Genomic DNA, 13,833 nt, shown 5'->3' on the forward strand with positions numbered 1-13,833 from the left:
GGTTGTGGTTACAGTGGGCGATTCATGTTGCTAAGGAGTGGGAAAAGCAGGGCCATGTATATGGGTTTTTAAATACTAAATGGAAGGACTGTGAGTCTTTCTTTTGGCAAAGATGGAGCCACGTAGGACTTTGGAGCTGGTTATTGTTATGTGACTCTTAATTAGGCTCCACACAAAGAATATGTCACAGGACTCTGGGCCCATTAAGCACAAGAGGAGTTGGCAGAGGCATCTTCCCAACAACTTGCAGTCCAGAGCTCCAGCACCTGAGTACTCCAGGGCTCTGACCTGACTCCCACCTACCTACCAGACACATCCCTTGCCATTCTCTTCCTTGATTTCAGACCCCAGCAACACCAGGATGCTTTCAGGTTGATGCAATTCATAATTCCATGTTTTAGTGGATTAAAGCAAAATTCACTTCTAATGCGTGCCACGTGTCAGTTGCAAGTCAGCAAAATGACTCTGATCAGTGGTTCAGCCCTCCAAAATGATCAAATTTCCATCTCAAAACATGTTTCATGGTGGCCAAGGCAGCGAAAGAGAGACCAGCAAACCATGAGTCCAGAGTTTTAAAGCTGCTGCCCAGAGGTACCACATTACTTGTTCACATGTTACATGCTATTGGCCAAAAAAAAGTCACATATCCAAGACTGCCTCCAGGGAGCAGGAAAAGATATAATCCTCCTTAGGGAGAGGCAGGTAACACAGTTTACTACAGCACCACCACAGCCCCTTCCCCAACACACACACACCTCAGCCCTGTGGAACTTGTGTTCTGTGCTCCTTTAGTGCCCCAAACACACTGGTATTCTCCTATTTGTCCTCTTCCTGGTCATCAGTCTATCTGCCAGGTGCCAGGCTAAATGTTTCTCATCCTCTCATTCAATCTTCAAAGTGACTTTATGAACTCAGTGTGGTTATTAACCCCATTTTACAGAGAAAAACACTGAGGTAGAGAGATTATTAGTTATCTCTAAATTCTTCCCTCTGTCCTCTTCTTTTGGATTTGTGCCAGGTACAAGTTTGCTGGGGAAAGCATAGAACTACCTGTAGGCAGGCCCAGGAAGGGACAGGTGTTCCTTAAGTGCTCTTATATGGGAGGTGCTTTTTGTCTGCTCTTCCTTCTTTGTAACTAAGAATCTGGGCCATGCATATGATGGTGATGACAGCAAGCATCCATGTGATTTATGGCACTTATATATGGGTCAGATGTCATTTTTAGTTCTGTACATATCAATATATTTAATTCTCACAGCACTCTTGAGAGGAAATGCTATGATTATACCTACTTTACAGATAATGAAACTGAGTCATAGAGGTTAACTTGTGACTTACTCAAGGTGACACAGCTCGTAAGCAGCAGAGCCTGAGTTTGATCCCAGATAGTCTGTCTCTGAAGTTTACACCCTTAACCTCTATAACAATTATGAGTGCTTGCTATGGGCCAAGTTCTGTTCTTTTTTTTTTTTTTAATTTTTTTTTTATTGAAAGATAATTGCTTTACAGAATTTTGTTTTCTGTCAAACCTCAACATTAATCAGCCATAGGTATACCCCCCCTTTTTTTTTCTCTCATCGCATTTCCCCTCTTCTGGGCTTTTTTTTTTTTAATTTTATTTTATTTTTAAACTTTACATAATTGTATTAGTTTTGCCAAATATCAAAATGAATCCGCCACAGGTATACATGTGTTCCCCATCCTGAACCCTCCTCCCTCCTCCCTCCCCATACCATCCCTCTGGGTCGTCCCAGTGCACTAGCCCCAAGCATCCAGTATCGTGCATCGAACCTGGACTGGCAACTCGTTTCATACATGGTATTTTACATGTTTCAATGTCATTCTCCCAAATCTTCCCACCCTCTCCCTCTCCCACAGAGTCCATAAGACTGTTCTATACATCAGTGTCTCTTTTGCTGTCTCGTACACCGGGTTATTGTTACCATCTTTCTAAATTCCATACATATGCATTAGTATACTGTATTGGTGTTTTTCCTTCTGGCTTACTTCACTCTGTATAATAGGCTCCAGTTTCATCCACCTCATTAGAACTGAATCAAATGTATTCTTTTTAATGGCTGAGTAATACTCCATTGTGTATATGTACCACAGCTTTCTTATCCATTCATCTGCTGATGGACATCTAGGTTGCTTCCATGTCCTGGCTATTATAAACAGTGCTGCGATGAACATTGGGGTACACGTGTCTCTTTCCCTTCTGGTTTCCTCAGTGTGTATGCCCAGCAGTGGGATTGCTGGGTCATATGGCAGTTCTATTTCCAGTTTTTTAAGGAATCTCCACACTGTTCTCCATAGTGGCTGTACTAGTTTGCATTCCCACCAACAGTGTAAGAGGGTTCCCTTTTCTCCACACCCTCTCCAGCATTTATTATTTGTAGACTTTTGGATCACAGCCATTCTGACTGGCGTGAAATGGTAGCTCATAGTGGTTTTGATTTGCATTTCTCTGATAATGAGTGATGTTGAGCATCTTTTCATGTGTTTGTTAGCCATCTGTATGTCTTCTTTGGAGAAATGTCTATTTAGTTCTTTGGCCTATTTTTTGATTGGGTCATTTATTTTTCTGGAGTTGAGCTGTAGGAGTTGCTTGTATAAAAATATGGAACGCTTCACGAATTTGCGTGTCATCCTTGCACAGGGGCCATGCTAATCTTCTCTGTATTGTTCCAATTTTAGTATATGCGCTGCCGAAGTGAGCACCAAGTTCTGTTCTAAGTGTTTACATGTATTAACCCATTTGCCATATGCAACAAGCAACTTTCAGATGTATTTTATTAATATATTGGAGTATTGTTAGTTTCAGGTTTACAGCAAAGTGATTCAGTTACACACACACACATATATATATATATATTCAGTTTACATATTGTTATATGTATTGTTATTATTGTTGTTAATAATTGTTATTATTATACAACATATTATTGTATGTTATTGTTATAACCTGAATTGTTATATTCAGGTTTATAGCAAAGTGATTCAGTTACATATATATATATTCAATATATATATATATATATTCAGTTACATATATATATATATATAACCAACTCACAAAGAGTCGGTTCAGTTCAGTTGCTCAGTCGTGTCCAGCTCTTTGTGACCCCAAGAACTGCAGCACACCAGGCCTCCCTGTCCATCACCAACTCTGAGAGTCCACCCAAACCCATGTCCATTAAGTCAGTAATGCCATCCAACCATCTTATCCTCTGTCATCCCCTTCTCCTTCTGCCCTCAATCTTTCCCAGCATCAGGGTCTTTTCAAATGAGTCAGCTCTTCACATCAGGTGGCCAAGGTATTGGAGTTTCAGCTTCAACATCAGTCCTTCCAATGAACACCCAGGATATTCTTTGACAAATTATTTTCCCATTTAGATGATTACAGAGTATCAAGCAGAGTTCCCTGTGATATATGGTAGATCTTTATTGGCTATCTATTTTAAATATATCCGTGTGTATATGTCAATCCTTAACTCCCAATCTATTCCTCTCCCCCCTCAACTTTCCCGCTAGTAACCATAAGTTTTTTCTCTAAGTCTGTGAGTCCATTTCTGTTTAAGTTCATTTTTATCATTTTATTTTAGATTCCACATATAAGAGACATTTGATGTAGGTATTCTTATTTGCATTGGACACAAAGGAAGCTGAGGCACAGAGGTTAACTTGTCCAAGTTCACACAGAGGTAATTGGCAGAGCTAGAGGTTTAGACACAGAAAGTCAGAATCCAGAGCCAGCACTCTCAGGTACCATGCAGTATTATCACAGTACTGGTTCATATAACTTACTGGACACAGAGCTCTCTATAATGGGACCAGATAGGTATAAGTCTGGATTGAACAAGGACAACACTGTTTCTTTTATCCCATGGAATAAGCTCTGTATTGCTCAGTGAGTAGATGAGTTCATACTTATTTATTAAACCCAATGAAGTACCAGGGAGAAGGCAATGGCACCCCACTCCAGTACTGTTGCCCAGAAAATCCCATGGATGGAGGAGCCTGGTAGGCTGCAATCCATGGGGTAGCTAAGAGTCAGACACAACTGAGCGACTTCACTTTCACTTTCCACTTTCATGCATTGGAGAAGGAAATGGCAACCCACTCCAGTGTTCTTGCCTGGAGAATCCCATGGATGGAGAAGCCTGGTAGGCTGCAGTCCATGGGGTCTCACAGAGTTGGACATGACTGAAGTGACTTAGCAGCAGCATTAAGTACCAGGCACTGTTGTAGATACCCAGGATATAAAATTGAGCAGAACAGTTAGATTCTTGCCCTGTAGAGTCTACATTGTAATGGGGAGAGTCAGACAGTTCAGTTCAGTCTCTCAGTTGTGTCCGACTCTTTGCGACCCCATGAACCACAGCATGCCAGGCCTCCCTGTCCATCACCAACTCCCGGAGTCCACCCAAACCCATGTCCATTGAGTCGGTGTTGCCATCCAATCATCTCATCCTCTGTCGTCCCCTTCTCCTCCTGCCCTCAATCTTTCCCAGCATCAGGGTCTTTTCAAATGAGTCATCTCTTCGCATCAGGTGGTCAAAGTATTGGAGTTTCAGCTTCAACATCAGTCCTTCCAATGAACACCCAGGACTGGTCTCCTTTAGGATGGACTGGTTGGATCTCCTTGCAGGCCAAGGGACTCTCAAGAGTCTTCTCCAACACCACAGTTCAAAAGCATCAAATCTTCTCTCAGCTTTCTTTATAGTCTTTCTTTATAGTCCAACTCTCACATCCATACATGGCCACTGGAAAAACCATAGCCTTGACTAGACAGACCTTTGTTGGCAAAGTGATGTCTCTGCTTTTTAATATGCTGTCTAGATTGGTCATAACTTTCCTTCCAAGGAGTAAGCATCTTTTAATTTCATGGCTGCAATCACCATCTGTAGTGATTTTGGAGCCCCCCAAAATAAAGTCAGCCACTGTTTCCACTGCTTCCCCATCTATTTGCCATGAAGTGATAGGACCGGATGCCATGCATGATATTAGTTTTCTGAATGTTGAGCTTTAAGCCAATTTTTTCACTCTCCTCTTTCACTTTCATCAAGAGGCTCTTTAGTTCTTCTTTGTGTTCTGCCCTAAGGGTGGTGTCATCTGCACATCTGAGGTTATTGATATTCCTCCCAGCAATCTTGATTCCAGCTTGTGCTTCATCCAGCCCAGTGTTTCTCATGATGTACTCTGGATATAAGTTAAATAAGCAGGGTGACAATATATAGCCTTGATGTACTCGTTTTCCTATTTGGAACCAGTCTGTTTCATGTCCAGTTCTAACTGTTGCTTCCTGACTTGCATACAGATTTCTCAAGAGGCAGGTCAGGTGGTCTGGTATTCCCATCTCTTTCAGAATTTTCCACAGTTTATTGTGATCCACACAGTCAAAGGCTTTGGCATAGTCAATAAAGCAGAAATAGATGTTTTTCTGGAACTCTCTTGCTTTTTCCATGATCCAGCAGATGTTGAAAATTTGATCTCTGGTTCCTCTGCCTTTTCTAAAACCAGCTTGAAGATCTGGAAGTTCACAGTTCACATATTGCTGAAGCTTGGCTTGGAGAATTTTGAGCATTACTTTCCTAGCCTGTGAGATGAGTGCAATTGTGTGGTAGTTTGAGCATTCTTTGGCATTGCCTTTCTTTGGGATTGGAATGAAAACTGATCTTTTCCAATCCTGTGGCCACTGCTGAGTTTTCCACATTTGCTGGCCTATTGAGTGCAGCACTTTCACAGCATCATCTTTCAGGATTTGAAATAGCTCAACTGGAATTCCATCACCTCCACTAGCTTTGTTCGTAGTGATGCTTCCTAAGGCCCACTTGACATCACATTCCAGGATGTCTGGCTCTAGGTGAATGTGAATGATCACACCATCATGATTATCTGGGTTGTGAAGATCTTTTTTGTACAGTTCTGTGTATTCTTGCCACCTCTTCTTAATGTCTTCATCTTCTGTTAGGTCCATACCATTTCTGTTCTTCATTGAGCCCATCTTTGCATGAAATGTTCCCTTGGGATCTCTAATTTTCTTGAAGAGATCTCTAGTCTTTCCCATTCTATTGTTTTCCTCTATACCAACAAATAAGTGAGTGATAAGTGCTAGGGAGAAAAGTTAAGGAGGGAAGGGAGACAGAATTAAAGGGAAGGGGAGTTGCTTATTTGGACCGGGAAGTTAGAGATAGAGTCTTGAGAAGGTAAGGAAGTGAACTGTGCTGGTACTTGTGAGCGAGAAAAGCATGTGCAAAGGCACAGTGGTCGGGGTGAGAGTGTCAGGCTTGAGGAGTATCAAGGAAGCCAGTGTGGCCACAGCAGACTGGGTGAGACAGAGAATGCTGGAACAGAAAGGACAGTGGGAAGTGTGGCTGGAGGGATCGTTTAGGGCCTCAAAGGCCATCATGAGGCCTTTGCATCTCATTTTAAGTGAGAGGGTGCCTCTGGAGGGCGTTCAGCAGTCGAGTCACAATCTGTGAGTGGCATTTCAGCTGCCATGTGGAGCACAGGAAAACCGAATGCTCACCAAGAGGGGGTGGTTGAATAAATTATAGTACAGTCAAACCACGGATTAAGCCATTACAGAGATTGACTTAGAGCTTGCTGCTTGATTTGGAGGGAATTCCAACGAAGAAATGCTGAGTGAAAAAGCCAAAAAGCAGGAAAGCATGCACAACATCCTATTTTTGTAAGGCTTTCACCACTTTCCATATGCAATATAAACATACATTTCTCAATACAATTATGGATGCATGGAGGAAATGACAGGAGACACACATTAGATTGTTCACAGGGGCTGTGCAGTTAAGAGTGTGATATTTGCAAGGGAGAGAATAGGAAGGGAGATGCCAAGTTAAAAAGATGATTGTTTTTAAAAAACAGTATGTACAATACACAAAGCAAACAACAGGGACCTACTGTAAAGCATAGGGAACTATATTCAATATCTTGTAGTAACCTAAATGGAAAAGAATCTGAAAAAGAATATATGCATGTGTATGTATACAAAACTGAATCTCTTTGCTGTATACCTGAAACTGTCAAACTTTATAGATCAACTGTACTTCAGTGGAAAAAAAACACAGTAGGTCAATGTGAATGTATGTAATGCCATCGAGCTATATATATTTAAAAATGGTTAAAATGGTGAATTTCACAATTGAGAGGGGAAAGAAAAGAAAGGAAGCCCCGTGTGACTGTAAATCCACTATTCATAGTGGTCAGGGGCCCGTGAAGACTGTATCTGGGAGAACTTGCCCAAGTGTATGGTTGCCTCTCTTGGAACCCTTACTCAAAGTGGTCCACGTCTCACCACTTCAGTTACCCTGGTGTTCCCTCCACCATTCTGATCTCACAACCTAGTTAAGTGTGCCCAGATGTGGAAGCTCCCAGGGCAGGATGGATGGTGGTGGCCATTGGGCACAGAGACAAGGACATGAAGACAGCCTCACTGTGAAGCATCACCTTCAGAGGGAAACTGGCAGAGCCAGGAAAATGCTAGAAGCATGCTCTGGCAGAAAGAGGGGTGACGAAGTCTGATGAGAGCAAAGGCAATAATCCCACTGGAATTTCCAAAAGTTATCCAAGACTCCACTCCAATGCCAGTTGCACTGAACCTTTTTTTAAACTTTTCACCTTCCTTTCTTAAGTCTGTTTGAGATAAATCTGTCTCCCCAAGGAGGAGAGACACTCATCTCACTGGACCAGAAGCAGCAGCCCGTCACCAAAGCACCTGAGCTGCAGTTGTCTGCCAACCTGGTCTGAGACCGTGGTCTTCAGTTAGGAGAAATCTTTCCTGGTTTCATTTCAAGTGCTTTATTAGGCACAGGGCATCCTCTTTCTTACTCATCCTTTCTCCTTAACCAGCCTCTTCCATCATGTCCTTTAAAAGAAGAGGGAGTTCCATGGGTGGCATGTGTGAGCTCTTGGCAGACACCTGGTAGCACTGACTATACTCTTGACACAGGACTTCACCTGCAGAGACCAACATGTCTCCACAAGGAACCCGTCCTCTGTCAGGGCAATCAATGCAGGAGAGGAGTTGGTGCTGAGGATCCAGGCTGATGGGAGGAGGAAGAAGCAGTATCATGTCCATAACTTGGTTCCATTCCCCCTGGAGAACTGTGTGGCTGGAAAGAAGTTACTGCTTCACTTGTGGTCGCAGTTCAGTTGCTAAGTCATATCTGACTATAGAAACTTCAAGGACTGTCACCCTTGCAGGAAAGACTTACCTGTGGGCCAGGGCAGGTGGAAAAGAGCCACTTCTAAATGTGATGGAGCAATTACAGTTACAAGTGTTCTGTCCCTTGACTATGTGGGGACTCCCAGCCCTGACTCTGCCTGGACCATGAGGATGAACAATGGGTCTTCAACTGTTCTCCTGGTTGGGCTCCCTCGTACTTCTGACATGCAGACATGTAGCTGAGTTCCGAGCCTGCTCTTTCCATGAGGTCCTGACTCTGCCTTGCTCTGTTACTCTCTCTCCCTGCCATCAGTTCCTTAGCCAGGAGCCAGACCACCTGGGTTCAAATCCCACATCCCGAGGCCTGAGGGTTGACCAAAGAGGAGAGGCTGGGTGTGCTCTGAGGCCCCCACAGCACTGGGCAGAGATGGGGCCATCTCACTGCATCATCTGGGAGTTGACCAAAGTCTGCTTGCTGTTGATTTCCAGGGTTGGCTTCGTTAATTCATCCCACATGTTTCTTCCCTGATGATAGGGAGCTCCAGTGTCAGGTTGCGCCTGGACAGAGTCAGAGCGGCTTCCTCTGACATCTCTGTGATCCTGGGCAGATGCACGTCTAGGGCAGGGCAGCATGACCACCAGGCCACAGAAAGTCTGCGTCAGAGAGAAGCATGGACATGTGGGCTGACGGGCTCGACAGGCACCTTTGGAGGGGCATGCTCTGGGTGTTAAACCTTCTAGCATTTGAGGATGGAACAGTGCAGGCCTTGTCATCCATCTGCAGCAGCAGGGGCCTTTGCTCCTGGTTTCTCCCTTCTGGTAGTGAGTACAGATTTTTATGAGTCCCATCAAGCGCAAGTGCAGCTTTACACATACTGCCATCTCTACCACTATGCTCACAGAATCTTGCAAAGTGGGTGGATAATATCCTCATTCAATCAAGAAACCGACTGATATCCTGATTCTGAGAAGTCAGGTAGCTTGCATCATCACCTAGCCAGGAAGCAGCAGAGCCTTGAACTTGGAGGACTGTGCTCTTTCCTTGTACTGCAGAGATGCAAGTCAATTTTGCAGAGCCAAGAGAGGGGGAGAGAGGGAGTCAGAAACCAGGGCAGAGAGAGCACTGCAGGATCCAGGGTGGTGGTACAGAATCTCTGCCTGGCTCTTGCCTCTGTCCATTTGGCCTGTCCTCACCTGATCATGCACCAATTCCTATAGAAACGTCAAAGCCCAGTGCAGTTTGTCACCGCTGCTGAGAAGCCTTCCTAACCACAACCCTGTGCTTTAGCTTCCCCTAAGTGAAATTCATCACACCACTATTGTAGTTTGTACTTGCTTTTATAGTTGTGATGTTTTGGGTTCATCTTGTTCAAGGATTTACCTTCTCTACCAATATGTCCACCTCCTGAGTGCAGGGACTAGGTCTTTATCACTTTCAATTAAATAGTACCTGGTAAAAAACTGGTATATAGCAGACACTCAGTCAAGATTAGGGGGAAGAAGGAAGGAAGGAATCCAACCTATTGGCTTTTTCTGAGTTACAAACAAAGGAAATCTTCAAAATACCTGTGCCAGTCAGCAGGACTGCATCATGGTCTGATGAGATTTTTCTGGCCTTAACAATCTGCCCTCCACTTCTGCTACACACACACAAACGTATACACACACATTGTCAAAGCTTCACCTCTGAGTAACACAACCAATTTCAATAGGTCTCATTAAAACTTACAGAAATTTAATGAAATTCCCTTTTAATTTCTCTTCATCGAATCTCATGGGTGACATTTCAGTTATTCAGGCCAATTTGTATGTGTATAACCATCACTCCTCTCTTGTTGTTTCCTCCTTTGGGAAGATGTGCTTTTTGTGCTTAAAAGCTGTGCATAAGTGTGTGTAGCATAAAGAAATAATGACTTTTTTCAAAACTGGTTTCTTAAAGCATCTTTGAAATTTTCCCTGGTTATTTATTTTCTAAAATAGAAGCTGTGGTCAAAAACTGCAAGAGAAATAAAATCCTTGGGATTAGAAATAGTGCTAGATATAAGCACATGCTGTCATTTCTATAAGTCATGTCTCAAGACAAGCTCAAATGGATTTGAATGTTTATAGAAGTTCTCATGCTGGCATTTAAATCCATCTATCCAAAAGTGAGTAGAAAATATTGCCTATTTCATGATCATACAGTTTCAACAGTCTATGTTCTGGGCATTACTATGTTTTACTGCTGTGATAAGGTAGACACAGTCATTGGGTTCATGATATTTTCATTTTGTGAAGAGAAAAAAATATTTGCAAAAACAGAAATAAGCAAAGAAACAAATACTGGCAATAATTAGGAAGTGTGGTAAGTGCTACGAAGAAATCATTTGAGGACCAAGACAGAAATAAGATAGACGGAAGGCTGTGGTAAGCTGAGGCCAGAAAGATATGAAGAACAAGAGGAAGAGAGTTTAAGACTCAGGAACAGCATGTGCAAAGGGCCCAGGGTATAAAAGAGCTTAGTATGGTCTAGAACTTGGCAGAAAGCCAGTAAGGCTGTAACCAAATGACCATAACAGAGATGGCATAAGGTGAGGTGAGGGAAAGATGAAGTGGCCAGGTGGTGACCTTGCGGGCTGGGGCAAAGCTGCGGGATTTCATCCAAAGTTAAGTAGGACACCCTTGAGAGTCCTGAACCAAGGAGTGACATGGCCCATTTTATATGTTAAGAAGCTCAGTGGTGAGTGGAGGGCATAGGCAAGATGGAAGTTAGGAGGCCTACTAGGAGGCTGAAAAGAGAATCCAGAGGAGTGTTGACCTAGAAAGACGAATGGTGATGAGTACAGCCCACAGGTGCACAGCACTTGCTCTGTGCCCTGTGCTGAGTACGCTGTAGATACTGGTAGATTTCATCTTCGTAACGCTCCTGCGAGATCAGCTTTACTTAAGACCTCCATTTTACAGATTAGAAAACTGGGGCACAGAGAAGTTAAATAAACTTGCCAAGGTCCCACACCACTTAGTACTTTTAGAGTAGGGATATGAATGTGGCAGCCTGGCTCACAGCTCAGGGCTGAAGAGTGGAGGGGTGAGAGAGGATGATGGTTGGAGGGAGCACCGAGCCTGTGCAGGGACTTAGTGGGAAGTGGGGGGTCAGTGGTAAGGAGATGGCACTCCACTCCAGTACTCTTGCCTGGAAAATCCCATGGACAGAGGAGCCTGGTGGGCTGCAGTCCATGGGGTCGCTAAGAGTCAGACATGAGTGAGCAACTTCTCTTTCACTTTTCACTTTCATGTATTGGAGAAGGAAATGGCAACCCACTCCAGTGTTCTTGCCTGGAGAATCCCAGGGACGGGGGAGTCTGGTGGGCTGCCGTCTATGGGGTTGCACAGAGTTGGACAGACTGAAGTGACTTAGCAGCAGCAGCAGAAAGGTAAAGGTGGTGACTTGGACACTGGGGAATGTGGTGCTAGAGAAAGCACGAATCCATCTTTTGTCTGTGCTGCAGACAGGCCAGCAACTTAGACAGGCCCATCCTACCACTTGTGTGGCACTGAGAGAACCCGTGGAAATCTTGCTTCCCAGTTTTATCCATGCAGATCACGGTTTCCCAGCCAGGGTTGGCACACATCTCTGTAACGTGAAGATTTCCCTGGAATGTCACAGGGATTATGACCCTGTCCTTCTGACCTCCCAGGGATACTGTGAACATCAAATGAGATAATGAGAGGCAGCCTGGCAGACTGGGAAGCCAGAAGGCTTAAGTTGAAGTTCCTTTGGTGTGTTTGAACACTTGTGGGAAGTTAGCTAATGTCCTTGTACCTTGGTTTCCCCATTAGTGAACTAGGAACCAAAATACCCTATCCAAGAAACGAGAAGGCTAGTGTCTCAACTGCTGTGAGCGAGGGGAAGAATGATAATAAATGAGTGATCATATATAGACCAGATCATATACGACATGTAGAGTTTAACTTTATTCTAGGTGCAAAGAAGCCATGGGAGGCTTTGAAGCAGAGGATGGCATCATTTGAATTTACTTCCTGATGATCCCTCTTGTTACTGGCTAGAGATAGAGTTGAGGTGGAGCAAGCTTGGGGAAGACAAGACCAGTTAGAAGTCTGTCATCCAGGCCAGAAATGCAGAGGAGGTAGAAGTTTGAGACACCCTTTGAGGACAAACCTACATTTTGACCAGATATAAGAAAGCTCTTAAATGAAATAAGCTCTCTGCTTCAGATTCTCACAAGTCTGAGTTGTCTTGTGAAACTGAAATCAACAGGGACCTTTCATATGTCCACTCCAGAATAGTTCAGCATCAACATCAGCAAGACCTATTCAGATCAGGGGTTTGGGGAGCTAAAGATGGACCAAGGAAATAAGAAAAGTTGTGGAGTCAAAGTGGGGAGACTGTTCTGGCTTCTCTTCCTCTTGTCTTTTCATTGAGATGATTACTGACATCTTTTCATATCTTTAGGCAAAGCCAGAAGTAAAGAAAAAAGCCCTGAAATATTGGTCTTTACATCCATTTCAACTTCCCTTCCCTAGTCATTTCCGAGAGTACCCCCCAACCATGCAGGGTCATGGAGGAGCGATGGTGGAGAAACACAAGGGCAAGTAGGAGAGGAAGCCAGAATTTACACTCAAGAGAGAGCAGAGGAGAGAGGGTATTGATTTCTTTATGCTCCTCTTCCAACCTCACATATCCAGCTTGGGATTACTCTTCCATCTACTACGGATGGCCAAATTGAAAGGTGTGCACCTAGAAGAAATGCTGACATGAAAAGACCCCAGAAATTCATCCCTCCAGCCTTGCAGCTCTGCCCCAAGTTAACCCTGAAACAAGAAACCAGGCTTAGTAGAGCAAGGTTTCATAATCTATTCTACAGCAGCTGGTGGTACAAAGTGTGGAGTCTACTGGATCCGATTATTCAACAGATGGTTCTGTTTTCAAATTTACTCCAAATGTTCAGAGATGCTCTTTCTCTAAATCATATTTCCCATCTGATACTACCCCTGGGGCTGAGCTTTAATCTGGGTTGTAGTTTGTAAGTTTTTAAAATTTTCTTTGAATCTCCCAATAGAAAGAGAATTCCCAAACACCAGAGGCATCCCACGGGCCAGACAATGACTGCACTTGAATACAGGAAGATTGTTTCCCGAGGCAAGTTTTTTCTCCATCCAACCTCCTGTCAGAGGTGGACTCAGATATGCCCTATTTGGAGAAGCCTCAAAACCTGGTTCAAATGATCCTGAGATTTGAACAGGGTGTTCCTTTCTTGGGGCAGCACAAGTTAGCACATTGAAATTCTTAGTAGCAAATTAAAACTCCCTTAGCAGAGCATAAAGGCACTAAGTAACTGTGTTACTGGCCCATTATGTGTCTCTAATTGTGTCACCTCGCTCCTCAGTGGGGTTTTACATTCATTATTTCCAGGTCCTTTCCCACTGCTGCACAGTAATGGTCTTCCTATTCTTTCCCTCCATTCCAGCTGCCTACAGCTGTCAGCCACCCACTCTGACTCTGCCTTTCTAGTGTTTTCATTTTCCTGCCAGCATTAGGAAATTTAATTCAGAACAAAGACATTTTTCCCTGAGCCTCCTTTTCTTTATGGATTTCTGGTTTCCCTCATCATTTAGAATCCTCCCCAGTTCTCTGGGTACCTGTA

General features: G+C 43.7%; 1 non-coding gene across 1 annotated transcript; it reads right to left on the reverse strand.

Moving 5' to 3' along the window:
* Positions 1 to 2,614: 2,614 nt before the first annotated feature.
* On the reverse strand, positions 2,615 to 2,721 carry LOC133249036 (U6 spliceosomal RNA). The gene has a single exon (XR_009736844.1). It is a non-coding gene; the product is annotated as a U6 spliceosomal RNA (small nuclear RNA).
* Between the last annotated feature and the right edge of the window lie 11,112 nt (positions 2,722 to 13,833).

The sequence above is a fragment of the Bos javanicus genome, chromosome 5 (genome assembly GCF_032452875.1).
Source record: "Bos javanicus breed banteng chromosome 5, ARS-OSU_banteng_1.0, whole genome shotgun sequence".
Classification (NCBI taxonomy): Eukaryota; Metazoa; Chordata; class Mammalia; order Artiodactyla; family Bovidae; genus Bos; species Bos javanicus.